Source organism: Bos indicus x Bos taurus, chromosome 2 (genome assembly GCF_003369695.1).
Source record: "Bos indicus x Bos taurus breed Angus x Brahman F1 hybrid chromosome 2, Bos_hybrid_MaternalHap_v2.0, whole genome shotgun sequence".
Lineage (NCBI taxonomy): Eukaryota > Metazoa > Chordata > Mammalia > Artiodactyla > Bovidae > Bos > Bos indicus x Bos taurus.
This window is the reverse complement of record NC_040077.1, coordinates 8,588,688-8,610,805: the sequence shown is the minus strand read 5'-3', so window position 1 is coordinate 8,610,805 and position 22,118 is coordinate 8,588,688.

The window sequence follows — 22,118 nt, the reverse complement described above, 5'->3', positions numbered from 1 at the left end:
TTATTGTAAGAGTCTTATTTAAGGTTAGAGTTAATCTCATCAATAAAATGAATAATTAAATTCCAGAGAATGGAAGTGTCTTGTTCAAACAGCATAGCTTCTTAACGACAAGGATGGAATGAGACCCCAGGTACCATGACCTACCATCAGTCTTGTATTGACTAAATTGAAAACTGCAATTATTTTTTTTTGCCAGAGAATATTTTTCATTTTCAGAGTCAGAAACAGAATTTACAATAGTCAAAAGAATTAAAGAAATTATTTTATTTTAAAACTTCAAATAAGACCTTTGTTCAGGTTAAAAATAAATCATACAAGAAAGGAAATTGAGAAGAGAAAAATAAACATCTTTCACTCTTCATCTGAGTCCCCTCCCAGAGGTTGCCACTATTAACTGTTTCTTTGTCATTCTGGAAATTATGTGTGCGTGTGTTCGAAATTGAAGTACTGTTCTCCAGGTTTTTACAAAAGTAAAACATATTTTAGAGTTTATTCCATATTACTTCACATAGATACAACTCATTCTTTTAATATGACAGTTTTATTGACACTTCTAAGGGTTGCAGACAAATTTAGAATGTTTTTATTTGGGACTGCCTGACATTTCTAATAATTAATTTAGACTGTGCATCTCTTCTTGGACTCTTACAGAAGTGAGACAGTTTTGTTCTCCTTTCATCAGGGGACATTTGATTTGGGTCTGTCTCACTACTGATGACGGATGCTAACTTGATCACTTGATTGAGGTGTTGTCTGCAGTCCTCTCCGTCGTAAGCTACCCAGTTTTTCTGCTTCTGGGCACAGATAGGATTTGAGTGGCAGACGTGCTCAGCAAAGAGACAAAATCAAAATAATTACCTTGTCATACTCTTTCTCTCAGGTAACAAGAAGAGTAGATATTAGATGCTAAATATAATTTTCTCAAAGTGCTGAGAGGCCATTTTCTGGCTTCTTGTTTAGTTCTAATTTCTCTTTCTGGAAAAGTACACAGATTAGTGAATTATCTGTGATAGTTGTTCTGAGAGTTTGAGGGATGTTTTGGTATACTAAACAATACATGTAAATTCTGAACTATTTTGTGTGTGAGAGCATACATGACACGTGGGGTGTAATAATAATCTTTTTATTGACAATTAGATGAACACTGGATACCAGAACTGCTGACAGTGTTTTCTTAAAGGTTTTAGTAAAGCAATCAGATTTTTAACAATTACATTAAAATTTGTCATGTAAATTTCTGTTTTAGGTTGTGATATTCATTAAAACTCTTCACTTTGCATTTGTATTGTAAGAAATAATTTTGACTGCTTTAGAGGAAAAAGTCTAAAAAATAAAAATTTTTAATGCTTTAATTTACATTTTGGACAAAATATTTCAAATTGCAGCATAGCAAAATTACATGATAATCTTGATTACCACATAATTATTAATTTTTCTGAAATAAAGGCAAGAAAGATCAATGGTATGGAATAAATATAAACTTATAAATTATGTATGTGATTAACTTATTATTCAATTAAGCATCACTCACTAATTAACCTAATGTCCAATATGCACAATAATAATTCAATTAGAATGTCTTATAATTTTGTTAGCTTTTGGCCATATAAAAATTACAGCTTTACAACATATCTTACAATTTCATCTTTATGATGGGTATTTGTTTAGGCAGGATAGAAGATATTTTTGTAGTACTTTTCCATCTTGATTAATAACTTTCAATATTTAACATATGTTCATCATAATGCTTGCTGCCTCCCACTTTATTAAAATGCAAACAGCATTTTCTGAATCATTCATTTGCCAACTATTTGTGTGTGTTTTGTGTGCTCACTCAGTCGTGTCCGCCAGGCTCCTCTGTCCATGGAATTTTCCAGGCAAGAATATTGGAGTGGATTGCCATTTCATACTCCAGGGGATCTTCTGAACCCAGGGATCGAACCCATGTCTCATGAGTCTCTTGCACAGGCAGATAGATTCTTTACTGCTGTGCCATCATACCAACTATTCATTGACGCTTCCTGGGTGCCACTACAGGAACTATTGCAGTTAACATACCACATAAACATTAATGTTTTCTTGGAATTTATGTTTGAGTCCCGGACTTCCATGGTGACTCAGATGGTAAAATGTCTGTCTACAATGCGGGAGACTGGGGTTTGAGCCCTGGGTCGGGAAGATCCCCTGGAGAAGAAAATGGCAATCCACTCCAATATTATTGCCTGGAAAATCCCATGGACAGAAGAGCCTGATGGGCTACAGTCTGTGGGGTCGCAAAGAGTCCGACACGACTGAGCGACTTCAGTATGTTTTAGTACATTTTTCATCAAAAGTGTCAGGGGATGTAATCAGTATATTCTGGCATATATATTTTTTTGCCCTCTTAATGGCACACACAAACCTTTTCAGTTTTCTTCATTGACATGACAAATTTTGCTGAATTAACAAGTGATTTTGGTAGGATGAAGTCATAACTGTGGAAAGTGAAAGTGTTAGTTGCTCAGTCGTGTCCGACTTTGCGACCCCATGGACTGTAGCCCACCAGGCTCCTCTATCCATGGAATTCTCCAGGCAAGAATACTGGGGTGGGTTGGCATTCCCTCCTCCAGGGGATCTTCCTGTCCCAGAGATTGAACCCAGGTCTCTTGCATTGCAGGCAGATTCTTTTACCTTCTGAGCCACCAGGGAAGCTCCATAACTGTGGAAGGATTCATCAAGCGACTTGGAGGAAAGATCTAGCCTTGGAGAACATGTTTAGGGAACAAAAGGAAGCAAAAGAATGATAGAAAAATGTCAATTCAGCAGACAGTATCCTCACAATTTAATGAGTAGAATTAAAAGAAATATGAAAGAAAGAAAATATAAACTGAATTTTGTTTCAGGGTTGCAAGGTATTCCAGAAAGTAAGCAGAATAAGCGTGATTAACTGGTACTATAACATGTAAAATAAGCAATCACAAAACCATATCTTCTATTAATATATCTCTATGGAGACATGGTGATAAAAGGCTGCTGCCCATTTTGCAAACACAGAAAAGTAAGGTTAATTAGAAATGCCATAGTTGCAAATTCATTTCCATTAACATCAAAATCAATTTAAGAAAAGGTATTTTCATGGCATGATTTTTTTTTCTGAGTTGTATTACGATTGTGTCAGATCCATATATTAGTGATTCATTACATGGTTTAGAAAATGGGGTGCCTGCCAAAAACCCACCTGGACTGAGAAGAATATCTATTACTACTTCTTGGGCAACAGTAATTTTTCTCTCTTTTGATGTTTGAAGTCATTCAGAACATAGGTGACATTCATTATAACCAGTCAGACTAAACAATGAGGGTGTAAAGACAAAAACTGAAGAGCAAATGACAAGGTCGATCTACATTTTTCATGTTAAAGTCAGGGAGTGTACCTTTCCTTTCACGAAAATGGATGATGACTGAGTAATGCGTTTACTTTTCAAATGCATTAAAGAGTAAAGTGCATGGGCGTTCAGGCTTATTGCCCATATGCCACTAAACTTGGAAATAATCTTCTGTGAGTATTAACACTCTGTTATGGCACATGGGTTAGCAGACTGTTTTCCATCTTGAAACATATCTGCTGGCACTTTTTTCATGTTTATGGATTCGTTTTACCACTCCTAACCAATAAAGATCCAAATTTACTTTACTCTGAAATAGTTTAAATCTAGTTCATTTTATAGTCTCTCTTCCTCTTTAGAAGTAGTCAATATCCTGAAGTTGGGGGAATTTTCCCCATTTCTGATGCTGTACATTGCTCTATATGCTATTTATACAAACAATTTATACTGCTGCTTTTTTAATGTGCATAAAGAGTATTATCCTCAACTTATTCGTTTGCAACTTTTTTCACGTCATTGTATTTCTGAAATGTATATATGGCTATATGTGTGGCTCTTCTATGTTAGCTTTAGCTATGGTATAGTATTCCATTTATTAAAACATATCATTAATTTTTCCCATTCTTCGACTGAGGAGAAGTAGATTAACTTGTTTGGACTTGTTTTGCTTCAGTGAACATTTTTACACATGACATCTTGTATTGATACAAATTCAAGCATCTCTAGGGATAGAAATGAAAGACTGGAATTTCTGGGTTGCAGAACAAGCAGCTTTTAATTATACAAGTTATTGTTAAAGTTCTCTACAAAGTGGGCTTCCCTGGTGGCTCAGACAGTAAAGAATCCGCCTGCAATGCAGGAGACGCAGGTTGGATCCCTGGATTGGGAGGATCCCCTGGAGAAGGGAATAGCTACTCACTCCAGTATATTTGACTGGAGAAATTCTTGGACAGAGGAGCCTGGTGGGCTACAGTCCATGGGGTCTCTGAGTGGCTAACACTTTCTCTACTACTTTTTTCCACAAAGTAGTCTCACCACAGCGCTATAGAAGAGTACTTATTTCTCCAAATGCCTGCAAAAAAGTGTTATCAGAATTTCTAATTTCTGCCTAACTGGTCTGTAAGGAAAGATGTCTTATTGTAGATATGATTTTATTTTTTTAGATTTCTAGCAAGGAAGTGGTCATGTTTATTGGTTTACTCTTCTGAGAAATGCCTGTTCATATCTTTTGACCATTTAAAATACTTGATTTTCTGTTTTGTTCTTGTTGAAACAGTAAGTATTCCTTGTATATTCTGAAAAAAAAATCCTCTAGGTTATATGGATTGAAGATTCCTTCTGCAGGTATATGTCTTGTCTTTTTAGATTGAGTATTTTTGTAATATAAGAATTAATATTGACATAGGTAAATATATCCATCTTTTCCTTTATGGCTTATGCTCTTAAGATTTAAAAAATTCTACTACTATAATATGATGGATATAACAGTATACATTTTCTCTAAAGGTATACTTTTAAATCTTTGTCTTTCAAATCATCATCTTTGTCTTTTGTTTCAACATTTCAAAGTTCTTTTGGCGTTTTTGCCCTTTATATCTTCCATATGAAGTTTAATATTTGGTGTAATAATTTCTTTGAAAAATAATATTGACTGGTATTGCACTAAATTAGTAAATTAATATGGAAAGAATAAGCTTGAACAATTAGGGGGCTGTACATGAGTGCTCTGGTGGATGTACTGACGTTAGCGAGGAGACAGGCAGCTCATCACAGAAACAGAAGTAAAGGCTGGTTTCATGAACCTGTGACTGATTATCCTAGTGCCATTTCACAGGACATTGGTTTGACACCCTCTGTCATCACCTTGAAAGTGAAAGCGAAAGTGAAGTCGTGTCCGACTCTTTGTGACTCCATGGAATGTAGCCTGCCAGGCTCCTCTGTCCACGGGATTTTCCAGGCAAGAGTACTGGAGTGGGTTGCCATTTCCTTCTCCAGGGGATCTTCCCAACCCAGGGATTGAACCCGGGTCTCCTGCATTGCAAGCAGACACTTTACCGTCTGAGCCACCAGGGAAGTCTGTCATCACCTTGAAATTGATAAATTTTAGATTGGTTACCCCAAATATGTAGCTGATTCTGGAGAGTATATGCGTGCAGTTGCAAAGTATGGGCAGACCAGGTGGTGGGTGTGTATAGGCGTTGTCTTCTCTTGGCTTTTATTTTCTCATGAAATAGGAAGTAAAGATCATTCATCTCCCTGTGCTGCATTCTGGGTTATATCTCAAGGTCTCATATTCAAGTCACCAAATCTCTCTGTGCCTAACCTGCTTTTGGTTGATTCAGTAAACTTTTAATTGCAGCGACTGTATTTTAATTTTAAAATACTACTTGATTTTCTTTCAATTATGCCTTTTTTCATAATTTTTTGCTTTCTGACTTACACTTTTACTTTCTCATTTGTCTTTAATAACTTTATAATACTTATTTTCTGGTCTTTTTCTCTTCCATATGATTTTTTTCTATTTTTTGTTTGTTTGTTTGTTTTTTGAAGTTTTTAGGTCTCTAATCATGCTGGTGGCTATGTCTGCTAATGATCATTTTGATGCTAATAATTTTTTTTACTTATTTTTAAGCTCTTTTTTTTGTTCATTCCTATGGGCATTTCAGAACCATTAGAGTTGTGCAAATTTGATCTCAGACTCATTTAAGGAGCATGCACATTGATTTAAGTAATTGAGGGAAGCTTGTTTTCTGCTTAATCCTAGCAAAATATTCCTAGGATCTACTCATGCAGATGGGTAGATATTTCCATAGTCTTCCTTTTCAGTAATTATGTAACTCTCTGCATAGTCTTGTTTCTTTCTAGGCACATTTCTAACTTTCTATTTCATATAGACTCAAAACTTCATTCTTATCTCCATGGGTATGTACAACTTAACTCTTTCAACTCCCAGCCGCAGCCACAAGAGCAGCTTACTATCTCCACCTCCTTTCTTGTTCCCCCTCACCCTACCCAGCCCTGGATTATTCGCATTCTATCCTGTAAACACAGAAATAGATTTTATCAGAAAAGTTACATTTTTATTCAGCACTCGAGAAATTTATAGTCAAAACTTTTTTGTGTTATTCTACACATTGCCTCAATCAGAATATTTCAATTGAATTCCATTAATTCAGGAATCTGTATTTTCCCTTCAAAATCAGACAACTACGAGGATAATTACAAAAACAAGGGTTAAGTTTTTGAACACCAATGCAAAGTAAAATATTTATATTCCGCAAGTTCCTACTCCAATATTTTGCTCTCAGCAGAAAATTTCTTTTTGTTTGGGGAGAAAAAGGAGACTGCCAGACAGCATGTCATCAGATTTCCTGTTCCCCACTAGCAATCTTTTCTCATTCATAGCTGTTTTCTCAGTTGTATGGATCATGGCTGAGTTAAAGCACACAGAATCTAGGATCTATTATACAGCATACTGCCTATAGTTAACAACAGCTGTACAGTATACTTAGAATTTTGTTGAGGCTAGATCTTATGTTATGTTTTTATCACAAAGAAGGAGAAATCATATAATTATAAGGGTAAGAGAAAACTTCCGGAGGTGATGGATATGTTTGTGGCATAGATTGTGATGACTTTTATAGATATGAAATTAAATATGTATAGCTTTTTTGTGTATAAATCATGTCACAATAAAGTGGGTTAAAAAGAATACTTACATTTTTGCAGTGTTCTAAGTGGGTTATAAATCATTGAGAGAGCTGTCAAGAGACTCTAATGTAAATTATCAATAGCAGAACTGTTGCGAAAGCATCAGCAGCTCCTTCCATAATGAGAACTTGTCTATTGCATTGATAAGTTGTCTCTATAAGGGCTTCCTTTGTGGCTCAGCAGTAAAAGAATCTGCCTGCAATGCATGTGACATGTGTTTGATCCCTGGGCCAGGAAGAGCCCCTGGAGAAGGAAATAGCAACCCACTGTACTATTCTTGCCTGGGAAATCCCATGGACAGACAGATTGGAAGGCTACAGTCCTTGGGGTCTCAAAGAGTCTGACATGATTTAGCAACTCAATAACCATCACACAAGTTGTCTCCATTGATGCTGTTTTCAGACAAATGCCAACAGGTACACATGAGCATGTGTGTGCATACCCACACAAAGCACACACACACACACAGACACAGTGCTATTATCCCTGTTCATTGCAGAACCATGCTACCTCTTCCACAGTATGTGCAGATAATTAGAGGCCCATGCACTTGGCTTCTCTCATCAATAACCTCAGTTTTGATTCAAATCTTATGTAAGTTCATTTGATTATGGAGCCTAAAAAGTATTTGGAATTCTAGCCATGAAATATCTGGGATTTGTTTTAAGCTTTTCTGTCTCTGCAATATAGAAAGAAATACTAAAGGGAAGCTGGAATAAATATTGAATAAGTAAATCCTCAATATATTCCCCAGAAGGTTTTTCTTTTTTGCCACTTTATTTTATTTTATTTTATTTTTTAGATTTTTATTTATTTTTATTTTTTTAAAATTAATTTTATTTTATTTTTAAACTTTACATAATTGTATTAGTTTTGCCAAATATCAAACTGAATCCGCCACAGGTATACATGTGTTCCCCATCCTGAACCCTCCTCCCTCCTCCCTCCCCATACCATCCCTCTGGGCCGTCCCAGTGCACCAGCCCCAAGCATCCAGTATTGTGCATCGAACCTGGACTGGTATCTCGTTTCATACATGATATTTTACATGTTTCAATGCCATTCTCCCAAATCTTCCCACCCTCTCCCTCTCCCACAGAGTCCATAAGACTGTTCTATACATCAGTGTCTCTTTTGCCATCTCATACACAGGGTTATCGTTACCATCTTTCTAAATTCCATATATATGCGTTAGTATACTGTATTGGTGTTTTTCCTTCTGGCTTACTTCACTCTGTATAATAGGCTCCAGTTTCATCCACCTCATTAGAACTGATTCAAATGTATTCTTTTTAATGGCTGAGTAATACTCCATTGTGTATATGTACCACTGCTTTCTTATCCATTCATCTGCTGATGGACATCTAGGTTTCTTCCATGTCCTGGCTATTATAAACAGTGCTGTGATGAACATTGGGGTACACGTGTCTCTTTCCCTTCTGGTTTCCTCAGTGTGTATGCCCAGCAGTGGGATTGCTGGATCATAAGGCAGTTCTATTTCCAGTTTTTTAAGGAATCTCCACACTGTTCTCCATAGTGGCTGTACTAGTTTGCATTCCCACCAACAGTGTAAGAGGGTTCCCTTTTCTCCACACCCTCTCCAGCATTTATTATTTGTAGACTTTTGGATTGCAGCCATTCTGACTGGTGTGAAATGGTACCTCATAGTGGTTTTGATTTGCATTTCACTGATAATGAGTGATGTTGAGCATCTTTTCATGTGTTTGTTAGCCATCTGTATGTCTTCTTTGGAGAAATGCCTATTTAGATCTTTGGCCCATTTTTTGATTGGGTCATTTATTTTTCTGGAGTTGAGCTGTAGGAGTTGCTTGTTTTATTTGTAGTTTATTTCCTTTCACATCCTCAAGTATCTCTTACCACTTTCTCTCCACATTAGCTCTTTCTGTACATCAATAACATAATCAAGTTTCATCCCCTTTAAAAAGGAAAGCAAACTCTTCCTTAAACTTACTCTTTATTTAGTATTTTACACTCTGTCTTGGTGTATGGAATAAAGACTCTAGAAGTAGTCAATACTTGTTATCTGCACTTCTGCAGTCTCTGCTTCAGTCACAGGAAACATGTTTGTACCCACACTGTTCTAGTGAAGGCCCCCTTTCTAATGACTGCAATGACTCCCTATTTGCTAAGTCAAATGGGCACTTTACAAGGACTATCTTGACATCTCTATACACCTTGTTTCTTTTTAGAAATTTCCAAATGATTTTCTAAGTCTTTTTCACAGAATAACTTCTCTTTTTATGCTTGTCTACTAATTGTTGCCTTTTTTCACAAGTTTTTAACATTTCTTTCTTCTAACCTAAAGGCTGAACCTCAGATAGCATATGCTTGATATCAAGTAGAGCATATATGTATTGAACCCCCAAGATTTTTCTCTAATACTTCTCTTCTAAACACAAATGTTATATATACAATTATCTTCTTGGATCGTCAAAGAGACATTTTTAGAGCATCATATATACAGGTAAACTCTAACTGATTTCCTAAATCTATCCTTCTGGATACCATAAAAGATACTCTTAACACCTCCTTTTTTCCATATGTCCTGTGGATTATAGCTCGTAAATAGTACTTTTATTTTTTCCATTCCCTCCGAACCCCCAGCTACCACCTTGGTTCCTCATCTCCTATTCAACAACTGCCGTATTGATCTTCCTGACTGTGGTCTTCGTTTCCTCTAATTTAGTGTCCAAATTGGTATCAGTGTGATCCTTCAGAAATAAAACACCAATTATGTCACTCGTTATGTAAATATTTGATGCATCAACTTAAAAATATCTTTTAAATACCATGATTTAAGTATAATGGAAAATAGCCAGTTTCAGTAGTGTCAGAATATACAATCTAAAATAATCATGTCAGTGGTCTACGTAGCATGTCACATAAGAGTAAATTATTCAACATCTCCCCCTCTCTTATATGACAAAATTATTTTTTAAATGACCATGAAGTTAACATATACATAACACTGGAGATATTGGATATTCCAAAATAGATGCAGACATTACTACAATTGCTTTCTAGTATATTCTTGTTGTTGCTGTTTGTTTGGGGGTTTTGCCATTGTTGTTTTTCCCTGTTGAGCTCCACTAGATTGACAGGAGGAGAGGAGTTTGGGGAGGAGTGTTTGTATTAACTGTGTGGAGAACAGGAAAGTGTTTTAAAAGAAGAGGCTGCACTGGCTTCACAACTTCCTACATGGATGAGAGGACGGAAAAAGGAGTTAGTCACTTAAGACTTGGAGACTAAAAAAAGGAACTTTTTTCACTCACTGACTTTGTATTGTTTATTTTGGCTACTGAAAGGGTTTTTCCACTTTTATCTAGTATGACATGATGGTTAGCAGTGTAACATTTCAAGTGAAAATTCACTTTATTTGTTTCATATTGGTGCATTCAATTTTCTCTGAAATTTACAGTATTATGAACCAGTTGCTGGTTATACAAAAACATTGCAAGTGATTACAAGTTCTTTCAAGTTTTTATAGAAGCAAAAAATACAATATTTATACAGTATTTTTATATCTACTTAACAATTGTGTGTATCATCCTTTGGCACAGTGTTATAAGAAAAGTTTTTATGTAAATAAGTGTCTAATAATTAGTAAGTGAATTTTAATACAACTGGAACATCTGTAAGACATTTAAGTAACTACTACATCATAACTGTGATGTAATATTTTCTTTTCTTTCTTTTTTTTTTATTTTCTTGATTTCTTTTTGTTTCCCAGTAACCAAGCAATGACACCCTACTCCAGTACTCTTGCCTGGAAAATCTCATGGATGGAGGAGCCTGGTGGGCTGCAGTCCATGGGGTCGCTAGGAGTCGGACACGACTGAGCGACTTCACTTTCACTTTTCACTTTCATGCATTGGAGAAGGAAATGGCAACCCACTCCAGTGTTCTTGCCTGGAGAATCCCAGGGACGGGGGAGCCTGGTGGGCTGCCATCTCTGGGGTTGCACAGAGTCGGACACGACTGAAGTGACTTAGCAGCAGCAGCAGCAGCAACCAAGCAACAGTAAAAAAAAAGAGGAGCACATTTTAGTTTTAAAATATTTTTTAAATTTAGCAAAAATTTTCATGTGTGGGATAAAATCTTCACTTACCAAAAATTGTTATTACTTCCAGTTCATACTCTATTTTAATGTTTTAAATACACATACACAATATCTACATAAAAATCAATGTTTATAAAGCATTATTAGCAAAACTCTGCTAACTAGAAGCTTACTATTCCAGTTATTTGTTGATGCACAACAAACCATCCTACATCTTAGTGGTTTAAAGCAATTACAATTATTTATTTAGTTTGCACATCTGTGATATGGGTAGGCTAAGTGAGGACAGTTTGTATCTTTTCCAAAGATCACCAGTGGGGGCAATTATGTGGACAGCTGAGTGCTGGAATCTTAATGTTCATCACTCAAATGTTGAACAGGTGATGCTGTAATCTTGGATCTCATCAGATAATGAATCAAAGAAAAAAATGCATCGGATGCAGTGAAACAGTGAGAACGACTATTTTTTTTAATATAAACTTATTTTAATTGGAGGCTAATTACTTTACAATATTGTGTTGGTTTTGCCATACATCAACAAGAATCTGCCATGGGTGTACACATGTTGCCCATCCTGAACCCCCCACCCACCTCCCTCCCTGTACCATCCCTCTGGGTCATCCCAGTGCACCAGCCCCAAGCATCCTGTATCGTGCATCGAACCTGGACTGGCAATTCGTTTCTACTTAAGTATATTGTAGTAGAGGTCAAGTCTACTGCAATAGTGAGAGAGAGGGAAGTTTTCAAGTGCAGGGTGAGTCAGTACAAAAGTACTAGAGGACATTAGGGGAGAGTTTAGTCATATGTGTTGACTAATTTGCATTTATCAAAGTTAGGCTCCTACCCTCTTCAGACACTGGGAAATAAGGGTGCTATCTTTCTGAATGACTGTACTTTAAAGGAATGTCTCCCAAGTCCTCAAGAAAGATTTTCCTAGGTTGTAAAACTGTCAGGAGAATGGGAGATTTACATTTCAAAAAGGCAGAGAAAGAACAGATGACTGCAAATTTTCTAAAGTAATGCTCTCAGAAGAGAAATGTCAGGAAGACAGGAGGAAACCTGTGTACAGGTTAGTCAGCCGAAGGGGACAGTGCCATCTTCGTTGCGTGTTATCAGGACCATCTCCATGTAACCTCTGCAAGTTATTTCTTGGCTCCCTCATAATAGTGGTGACTGGGTTCCAAAAGCAAGCATGAAAAGAAAGGAATACTTAAGATCTATCTGCACTTCTACTGCATTCTATTCAACAAAGCAGTTACAGAAGCCCAAACAAAGGCAAATAGAGGGGACAAAGTTTCCATCTCTTGATGAGAGTGACAAAATTCAGAAGAGCATACGGGAGTAGAAATACCATTGCATAATGCTGTTTTTGAAAAATACAATCTGCCACACTGCATATATAATATTAAAATCCAGCAAAAAGTGCAGTAGAAATTGTTTAGAATTGGAACAACAAAATATTTTTCTGGGAGAAGTGTTTTATCACTGACTGTTTAGAATTGCTGGTGCATTAAAAAAAGGACTAAGTTAAGTTGATTTTATTATTGTTTTTACATTTTCTAGAGAAAAATGCACCCGATTACTGCTTATATTCATGCTGTTCCTTTGCACTGCTCTGAGCTTAAAGATATTGTTCTAATTTCTTCTGAATAAAATAAAAACTCCAAATATTGCCTTAAAAAGTACTTCATAAACTAAGAATTGCCTTTCCTTTAGAACTATTATCTCATAGTCCCCAGATGAATCTTATATTCTAGATACATGGAGTATCTTGCAGTTCTTGGGGAAAAAAAGAACTTGCTTATTGCCTTTTTTTTTGTATTATGATTAAATAAATAATTTAAAATATATTCTGCCAAAAGTGAAAACTGCCTCAGCTCTGCCTATCAGTTCAGATTTCACTCATTAGGAAGCCTTCTTAGACCACCTACTGAGACCTTGGACCACTCAGCCTCAGACACAGATCTCTCATTTATTAGGGAGTTGAGTTATGACTCATTTTCTCTTGTCTAATGTGTATAAGTCCAAGCTCATATAATGCAGCCCTGTCACTTTTCTAGAACTAAGGTCACCCCAAGATAAAAATTTGAAATTAGATTCATACCCTCTAAGATCCATATTTGGGTCAAGAGTTCTTGGCTTGTATTTAGCTAACTTGTGTATCTGCTCCACAGCTTCAAATGGAGACTATAGCTGTGTAATTCACAGCACTTTATCACTGTTCTCAGTCGAGTCTGACTTTTTGCAACCCCATGGACTGTAGCCTCCCAGGCTCCTCTTTCCACTGGATTTTTCAAGCAAGAATATTGGAGTGGGTTGCCATTTCCTCCTTCAGGGATCTTCTCAACCCAGGGACTGAACCTACATCTTCAGCAGCCCCACCAATGCAGATGGATTCTTTACTTGCTGAGCCATCAGGGAAGCTAGGCCACGTGTATTAAGCTACTTTGGATAAGCAGACCCCTATCTTTTGCCGAATGACTGTGAGTAAGAGAAAATCTGCAGTTTCTATCATCAATGCTTTCTTGTTTATCATTTTGAAAAGAAAGTACTCATTAAATAGGATATAAATCCTATTGTTTCTTTAGAAGTAAAACAGTCATCATTCTATTTGGAAAAACCTTTATGTACTTCAATCAGTTATCCAATCTCTTTCATAGTCTTTAATAGAGAGAATAAATCCAGATCACTTAATGTTCCATCACATGTCTAATATTTTAGTGTTTTAGATGCTATTTAATCTATTTGCTTCCTGGAAGTTCCAATTGATTATATTCTGTTTTCATCTTCTGCACAAATTGTAAATGTATAGAGAACCTGTACTTCATATAATAGAATGATTATTTCACACAGTAGTCTGGGTTATACGCTTAAAGCATTTGCTTACTTGTGAAATTCCTGTGATGCATCGCAGACTGTAGATTTGCATTTTATGTGCTCTTGCCTACATTGTTTCTTTCTGTCCTTGCACATAACTAGAAATTTGCCATCTGTGACTTATACAATTTGTTTTTTATTACTAAATTTCCTTTTCTGTTTCTTGTTTCTGAATCAGTGATCTAAAGTGACTGTACTATAAACTCCTGACAGTTTTTTTTTTTTTTCTTTTTTGTAATGCATATGCCTGACACAAGCTTTGATTGCTGATACACCACTTCAAAGGCGCATCCACTTCAAAGAGGCATCTACTTCAAAGATGCTATCTGGAATATACACACTGCCAGCCATATGACCAGGTAAAGAACCAGGTGGCCTTTCCCTATTGAAGCTCCTTTATTTAGAGATCTTTGTTGATTTCAATAACTGACCATTTGGGTCACTTTTTTTTTCTTTCCTTGCTTTAAATCCCCACTCTCATGTTTTAAATTCACTAATAAATAGTGAACCCATGCCACCCAGGGCCCCCACCCTCAACCTCAATAAAAGCTGAACCCCAGGTCAGTTCTCAGTTTCTCAGCTTGAGACCTTCCAGTGCTGCTCCGGGTGTGCCATGTAATATCCAGGTCTTGTAAGCAATAAATCTTTTCTTTTCCCAAAGTTTCCTGGTGGTTATTGCTACAGGGCATCTTGTAATCACAATGAGAACCATAAGGACCTATCCAGCCATAATACTGGTTTTTGATAGACTGAGACCAGCATGAAACAATTGGCATAGTCATCAGGACTCCAAGATCATCTTTGCAACTAACCAAGAGGAATGCCTTTTACCTGCAATTTGCTTACTAACCACCTAACTCAGGTGTGTAACACCATCTGGGGAAGGGACTCTGTCTACTGAGGTTCTGTCCTGTTGCTATGTGCTTTTGGGTATTGCCTCTGTCATGTGTTACCTGTGGTATCAAACCCAAAGTGTCAGGGTTGCCATGATAATTCAGTGATCTTCTAAGAGCAGTGAGATCAAGGCCATATGGCTTAATGAGGTAATCATACCACTATTTATAAATTAACTTAACTAACTAATTAACTTAATTAATTATAGTTAACTTAATTAACTACTAATATGCTGACCATGAAGAGCTAAGGAGGATGGATTGAACCAAAAAGCTTTTGTCACTGACCAAGGAGAGGCTCTGAGCTAAAGGCATGAAGAAAGGAATCTCACAGTTGAGGGGGATGGGAGCCCTCCAACTGTGAACCCTGAGTCAATGGGTCATGGCTGGACTATCCTAACCCAGGAGAATAAAACAGCCTCTCAAGGAGACCAGAGGCATCATCAGAGGGCAAATACAAAGAAGTCTATTGTCAATTCCCTCACACCTGTCAGTCTTCATTCCCTGACCAAATGGGATATTGTGGGTCCAATATCTGGTATGATATTGCTAAAAAAGAAAAATAATAATGGACAAATATAAACGTCATGAATATCTGGTGACAGCACATCTGAAGAACCCAGAGGCAGTACAGCAAATCCTTGATAAATGAAAAACCCCAAAGAAGCTTCCAGAGGCATGCATTCCAAAATGCCAACTCTGGAATTACATACCAGAAAGCCAGGGGCTTTCCCTAGACACCATGTGTGTGCTGTACAAGTGGAGGTAGATTCCAGTCCAAGAGAGATTGATCGGGATGCTCTGGAAAGGAAATGACCACCTATGGAGAGGGCTCGCAGTGGTGTCGTCCAAACTTTCCAATAATTATTTTGCTTTTCTTGCTCTTTCATCCTAAAGTAAAGCTGGTTATTTCAGAATGAGAAAGAAGTAAATAAAGGACAAAATGGTAAGAGAGTTGAGAAGAGAGAAAAAGAACTTTGCCTTGTATAACCAGGCTGGCTAAAATTGAATTATCATAAAAGTTTTTATTAATAAGCTTTAGTATCAAAATATACTTAATGTAATTTTGTCTCATCTGCCAAAAGGGCAAAGTGTTTTGGAGAACAGGTCTGCTCTGATAAGAGACTGTCAAAGATATTTCTTTGACTTTTAAGTGATCTGGCTAGAAAGTAATGATTTTGAATTTTATAAAAATAATTTTGTGCTTCATGTTGTCTTAATCAGGTCCTTGATTACTTAAGAAAACTGAGCTTTCTTAACATGAAAAGAATTGTTTTTGCTTACAACTATGTAACTTCCTGTATTTGACTTTAAAATCCTGTACTGCTTTGGTTAAGTGGATAATTCAGTATTGTTTCATAATAATAGGTGATCTTATTTAATCATGTGTACATAACCTTTTAACATTTTTGATGGATTTCCCAAAATCAAATTCTGAATGAAGTCTTTTAACCTTGAAGTAACTCTAGGATTTCCAGAGGACCCTTTGACCATCTCAAAAGATTTATTCTCTCTCCTCATAGATGAGAAACATTAATGGTAAAGAACCCATTGCCAATGCAGGAGATGTAAGAGATTTTGGTTCGATTCTGGGTTGGGAAGATCCCTTGGAGGAGGGCATGGCAACCCATTCCATTATCCTTGCCTAGAGAATCCCATGGACAGAGGAGCCTGGCGGGCTGCAGTCATAGGGCTGCAAAGAGTCAGACATGACTGAAGAGACCTAGTACGCCAGCACACACAGGCTTATTTGACATGCTAAGTTACATGGGAAGCACTGGCAAATAACAAATGGTGCTAAACCTTCCTTATGTATATATGTTATGGATAAAATTGTTCCAGAGATTTTATAAAATAAGAAAAATCTGATATGTAATATTAAGAGTCATAATTCCAGTTTTCATTTTGAAATGTCCTATGTTCAGAGAAATAACCAAATTTCCTTATCAATTACATATAGTGAACTCTTATCAAATCTTTAACCATAGGCATTTTTAAGTCCTTTGACATTTATAGATAGTTTTGTTTTATTCTGATACTTTTGCAAAGTGCTTCCTCTTCAAGGAGATTCATGGAAAGGACCTGACAAATACAGGTTTCTGCTAACTTTCAGATCATACGATCAGATCAGAACTCTAAGAAAAAATAGATTTATAAAATAGCTAACAAAAGATCAAGATTAAAATTGATTATATAGGACTGAATGAATTGATGAATGTGATTATAATTTTTTATGACTTTTTGTCTGAAACACTGCTGGCTCTTTAATCTTTTGTTTTCCAGATTTAAGGAAACTTTCTCTCTTAAACTAACTATAAATAAGTGTTAATCACTCAGTCGTGCCCAACTCTTTGCGACCCCATGGACTGAAGCCCACCAGGCTCCTGTGTCCATGAGATTTTCCAGACAAGGATACTGGAGTGGGTGAGCCATTTCCTTCTCCAGGGGATCTTCCCAACCCAGGGATCGAACCCGGGTCTCCTGTACTGCAGGCAGATTCTTTACCGACTGAGCTACAAGGGAAGCCCAAGCTAACTATGACTTACAGCAATTTGTTAAAATATACCTTTATGAGCAAAAATCAATTTCTTTTTCTTTTGATTTGATCCCTCCAGAATTCTGAAACTCTCAAACTACAATTGTCCATTCCCCAAAACTATGCAAGCTGAAGTAGTGTAACAATATAAACTTCAGAGAAATCACCACAATAGCTCATGGACAATCTTTGTGCCTGTTGCTACGTGGCCACTCAGAAAGACTGCCACAGACATTTAAGCTGAAAACCAAGAACATCTTTCAGATTTCAACTGCCTGCACTCACTCCATCTGAAGAGGCTTCAAACTAGACATCTAGAAATTTCAGCTGGCCACTCAGACTGGGCTTAGAGTCCGCTCCAGAAGTTTTTTGTTGTTGTTGTTTGTTTCTTTTGTTTTTACAGTGCATGCATGTATTCTAAATTGTGTTGTGTGTGACTCTTTGTGACCCCATGGACTGTAGCCCACCAGGATCCTCTGTCCATGGGATTCTCCAGGCAAGAATACTGGAGTGGGTTCTCATGCCCTTTTCCGGGGGATCTTCCCAACAAAGTGATGGAACCCCGTCTCCTGTGTCTCCTGCATTGCAGAAGGATTCTTTACCACTAGTGCCTCCCTGAAAGCCCTGTGTTTCTATAGAAATGCTTTTTATTAAGTAACCTGATGCAAACAGGCACCATATAGACATAAATTTGGGAGCCTACCTGCAATACCACCACCTGCAATAAGACACAACCCTTTAACTAAACTGACCCATCCTCAGGACTAAGAGACTGATTTGATAAGATATGGAACATCTACTAACTCAGGTCAGATTTAAACCAACTTACACTAGATGACCCAAGATGTTAAAATACTTCACAACATACCCAAATCTTTGAGGATATTCCCAAGCTGGTCCTCAAGATCATATTTTGATGACTGGACTCTTTCAAATCTGAGACAATGCTATAGACTAACATATTAAAGTATTGCACAGTTAGTATAAATTTGCTACTATAACCCTATGCAGATATGCATTTTCTGGGTTACAACAAAGCCCCATCCTTAAATTTTAGCATATCAGGTATCATATTGGTTCTTTCTTTGTATTAATTCTGAAAGTGAAAGTGAAGTCGCTCAGTCGTTTCCAACTCTTTGCGACCCATAGACTGTAGCCTACCAGGCTCCTCTGGCCATGGGATTTTCCAGGCAATAGTACTGGAGTGGATTGTCATTTCCTTCTCCAGGGGATCTTCCTGACCCAGGGCTCGAACCCAGGTCTCCCACATTGTAGACAGACGCTTTACCATCTGAGCCACGAGGGAAGTCCTTGTATTAATTCTGCTTACCTCTAATTCCTTATCTGCCTAGTCCTGCAGCAGGCCATGCATAAAATACAGAAGCAGTCAGGACCATTTCACTTTAACATTACACCATTCAGGCTGAGTCCAGGAGGGAACTGGAAGTACCCTCATCTATTTCCAGAATGAAATGCCATGACTTCCCTTACTGGAAATATTAAGCCATCCCATGGAGTAACATTAGGATCAAAAAGAGATGATTATCCATTTTAAAGATTATCCTGTTTTTCCTAGTTAGTATTAAAACAAAAATCTAATATTTAAATTAGGAAAAAAAAAGAGCTCTTTAATGTAAATATTTCCCCAGAGAAAACCACCATAATTTACTTGGGTAGAAGGGAGAAGAGAGATAGAAAAAGAAAAATGAGTAAATTGAAATTTGTGTGGGGCACAAGTAATTTGGACTCTGGCCATGGACAACATTAGTAATTGTTCTACTATTCTGAGAGAGAGGCAGGATGAAGCTAGGGTTGAAAACAATTCAGGATTGACCAGAGATGAGAACACTAATTCCAATTTGAGTGCAGGACAGGATTCAGAAATACTAGAAAGCTTTGTGTTAATTAACTTGTGTCTAGGAACCACCAGATCAAAAGTTGGCAACTCTGGATTAAATATCATAACAGCTGGGATGAGGAAACTCTTCACAGAAGGCCACCCTAAAAGTCAGAAATGGAAAAATGCTAGAGGAATAAACACAGTGAAATTCCTCAGGAAAACATATCTAGCCACTGAGTGGGTATTATCTTTGTATTGTACTTGGTATTTTTTCTTTCCTTGAAATTAAGGCTTTCTTTCCTTTCAAAAAATAAAATGAAGTGTTGGAATCCAAGAGAAAATCAAGTCATATATGGGATTTAACTAAAAAAATTGTTTTAATTAGAAGAATTTATTATAAAACTGACCTAATATAGCCAATGTAGATTGAAAAAAATAAAAACTGATGAAATATCCAAATTAAAACGTTAGAAAAAAAAGTGAGCCAAAAAAGGAAAAAGAGAATACTAATCAATGAATGTTGAAATAACTAAACAGAAAACAGTACAAAGTTGCTTAAACCAATTGGTCAAAAGCTTTTTTAAAAATGTCAATTAGATAAACTTCGAACAAACCTGACGAAAAAACTATAAGAGACAGCACAATTATGCAATACTTATATTGATAAAATAGATATAAGTTTAGAAAAAAGAGGATACAGAATGAAGGAATTGTAAAATATTATGAGCAATACTATGGCAATAACTTAGAAAACCTAGAAAAAACAGATGGTTTCCTATCAAAATTTAAACTATCAAGAATGACTTCAAAAACATTGAAAGCAATCACTGAATAATAAACAATTACAGAAACCACCTAGAAAGATACCCAGAACTCTCCCATTAAGAGAGCTGTAAGATACTTATTATCCTATAGTTGAGCGCTTATTAAACATTAAAGCTCTATGTAATATGAAGTGTGCTGGGCTGTGCTCAGTCATGTCCGACTCTGTGGCCCCATGGACTGTAGCCCGCCAAGCTCCTCTGCCCATGGAAGTTTCCAGGGAGAAATACTGGAGTGGGGTACAATTTCCTACTCCAGGAGATCTTCCGAACCAAGGGATCAAACCCGCATCTGTTGCATCTCCTGCACTGGCAGGTGGATTCTTTACCACTAGTGCCACTGGGAAGCCCAATATGAAGTATTCTAGATCACAGAAAAATGGAACTTTTCTCAAGTCATTTAATGCATTTGTCAAAACCTTAATATTGTAACATGATAAACTCTAGAACAATTCACTTAGCATTATTAATTTTCTAAATACTTTGTTCAGAAAAATAAACTCCCATAATGTGAAAAGAATAATACCAGAAACAGAAAGGATTTAGATGAAAATATAAATTTTTTTCAAAATTAGGGCATCAATCTTAAGTAATTACATACACATATTAAAAAAGGAAAAACTGTATGACAAAAAGTATTTGCTAAAATTGTTTTCATTCAGATTCCACAATAATTTGATTTTACCTTAGATTTTGAATAGGTTTTTATGGTTCCAAAGAATTATACCTAGTAAAATTATAAAGAACTGGAAGATGAGCTTCTGTTCTTGATTTACTAGATACTAAATTTGAGTATGAAAACATTGTATGCAAAAGAAAGTACATTGTCATATTAAGGCACACAGCATCTTGTGAAATATATAAAAAGTAGTTTTGGAAGAGATATAAACCCTATAAAGGAACTATAGTATTTTAAGAGAAATATTTTAGTTCAGTGGGAAATAGATTATTTAATAAATGTTTTTGATGGGGTCTATTAATTATCTGACAGAAGAAAAACCAAATTCTTACTTCTTTATTTAAAAATCAGTAGCAATGAAGAAAATATTTAAATGTAAAGAAAAGGAATACATATTTTGCAGGAATAATAGTAGAAAAATGGAAAATTTTGTTTTTGTTGTTGTTGCATGCCAAGGAATACCATAAAGTAGATAGAGACAGATAAATAATACACTAAACAAGTGTATGCTAACAATCTATAAAAAATTAATATTGCAAATGCTCCTGAAAACTGATTTTTTTTTTAAGACAAATATCAAGCTATACAAATGATAGTTGTTGTAGACATGGTTAATATCCATCAAATATTCACCAAATACAGCCTGCCTGCACTTCCCAGCCCTATTGAAAGTTAAATTGATGCTATGGGACTAGCCAGTGTAAGAAGTGACTAAAGCTGCGATGAGCTGATAGGCCTTTTTTATAATTCTATGCTTCATTGGAAGCTCCCTTGGAACAAATATTGCAGGTGGTTCAAATACAACATTGAAGAAGAATTTTAGTTTGAGTTCCTTGAGTGACTGTGGATTTAGCCTTGCTGCTAATCCACTTTGAGCATGTAACATGATTGAGGAATAAAATTCTTCTGTGCTATACCATCAAAGTTTCTGGATTAATATATTACCTCACATATCCTAGATTATCTTGACTGATATAGAAGGAAATCTACAGAAGACATATAACAACAAAAACCTATATCATGAAAAATATTTTCAACTTCACTCCAAGGAATGCAAATTAAAGCAATAAATAAATAATATTTTTGTCTTCAGATCTACCAAACATTTAAAGTTTGGTAGTATCCAGTGCTATAACATGACAGGGGAAACTTACTTCTTTTTAATTTTCTTACAAGGCTTGTTACAATTTTTAAAAATGTAATCTGTAATATCATTTAAACAAAAAATTTATAATCCTTAACCTAGCATTCCAAGTTTTTAAAATGTTTCTTCAGAATATCATATAAAAATAACAGCAATAGTAACTAAATATAC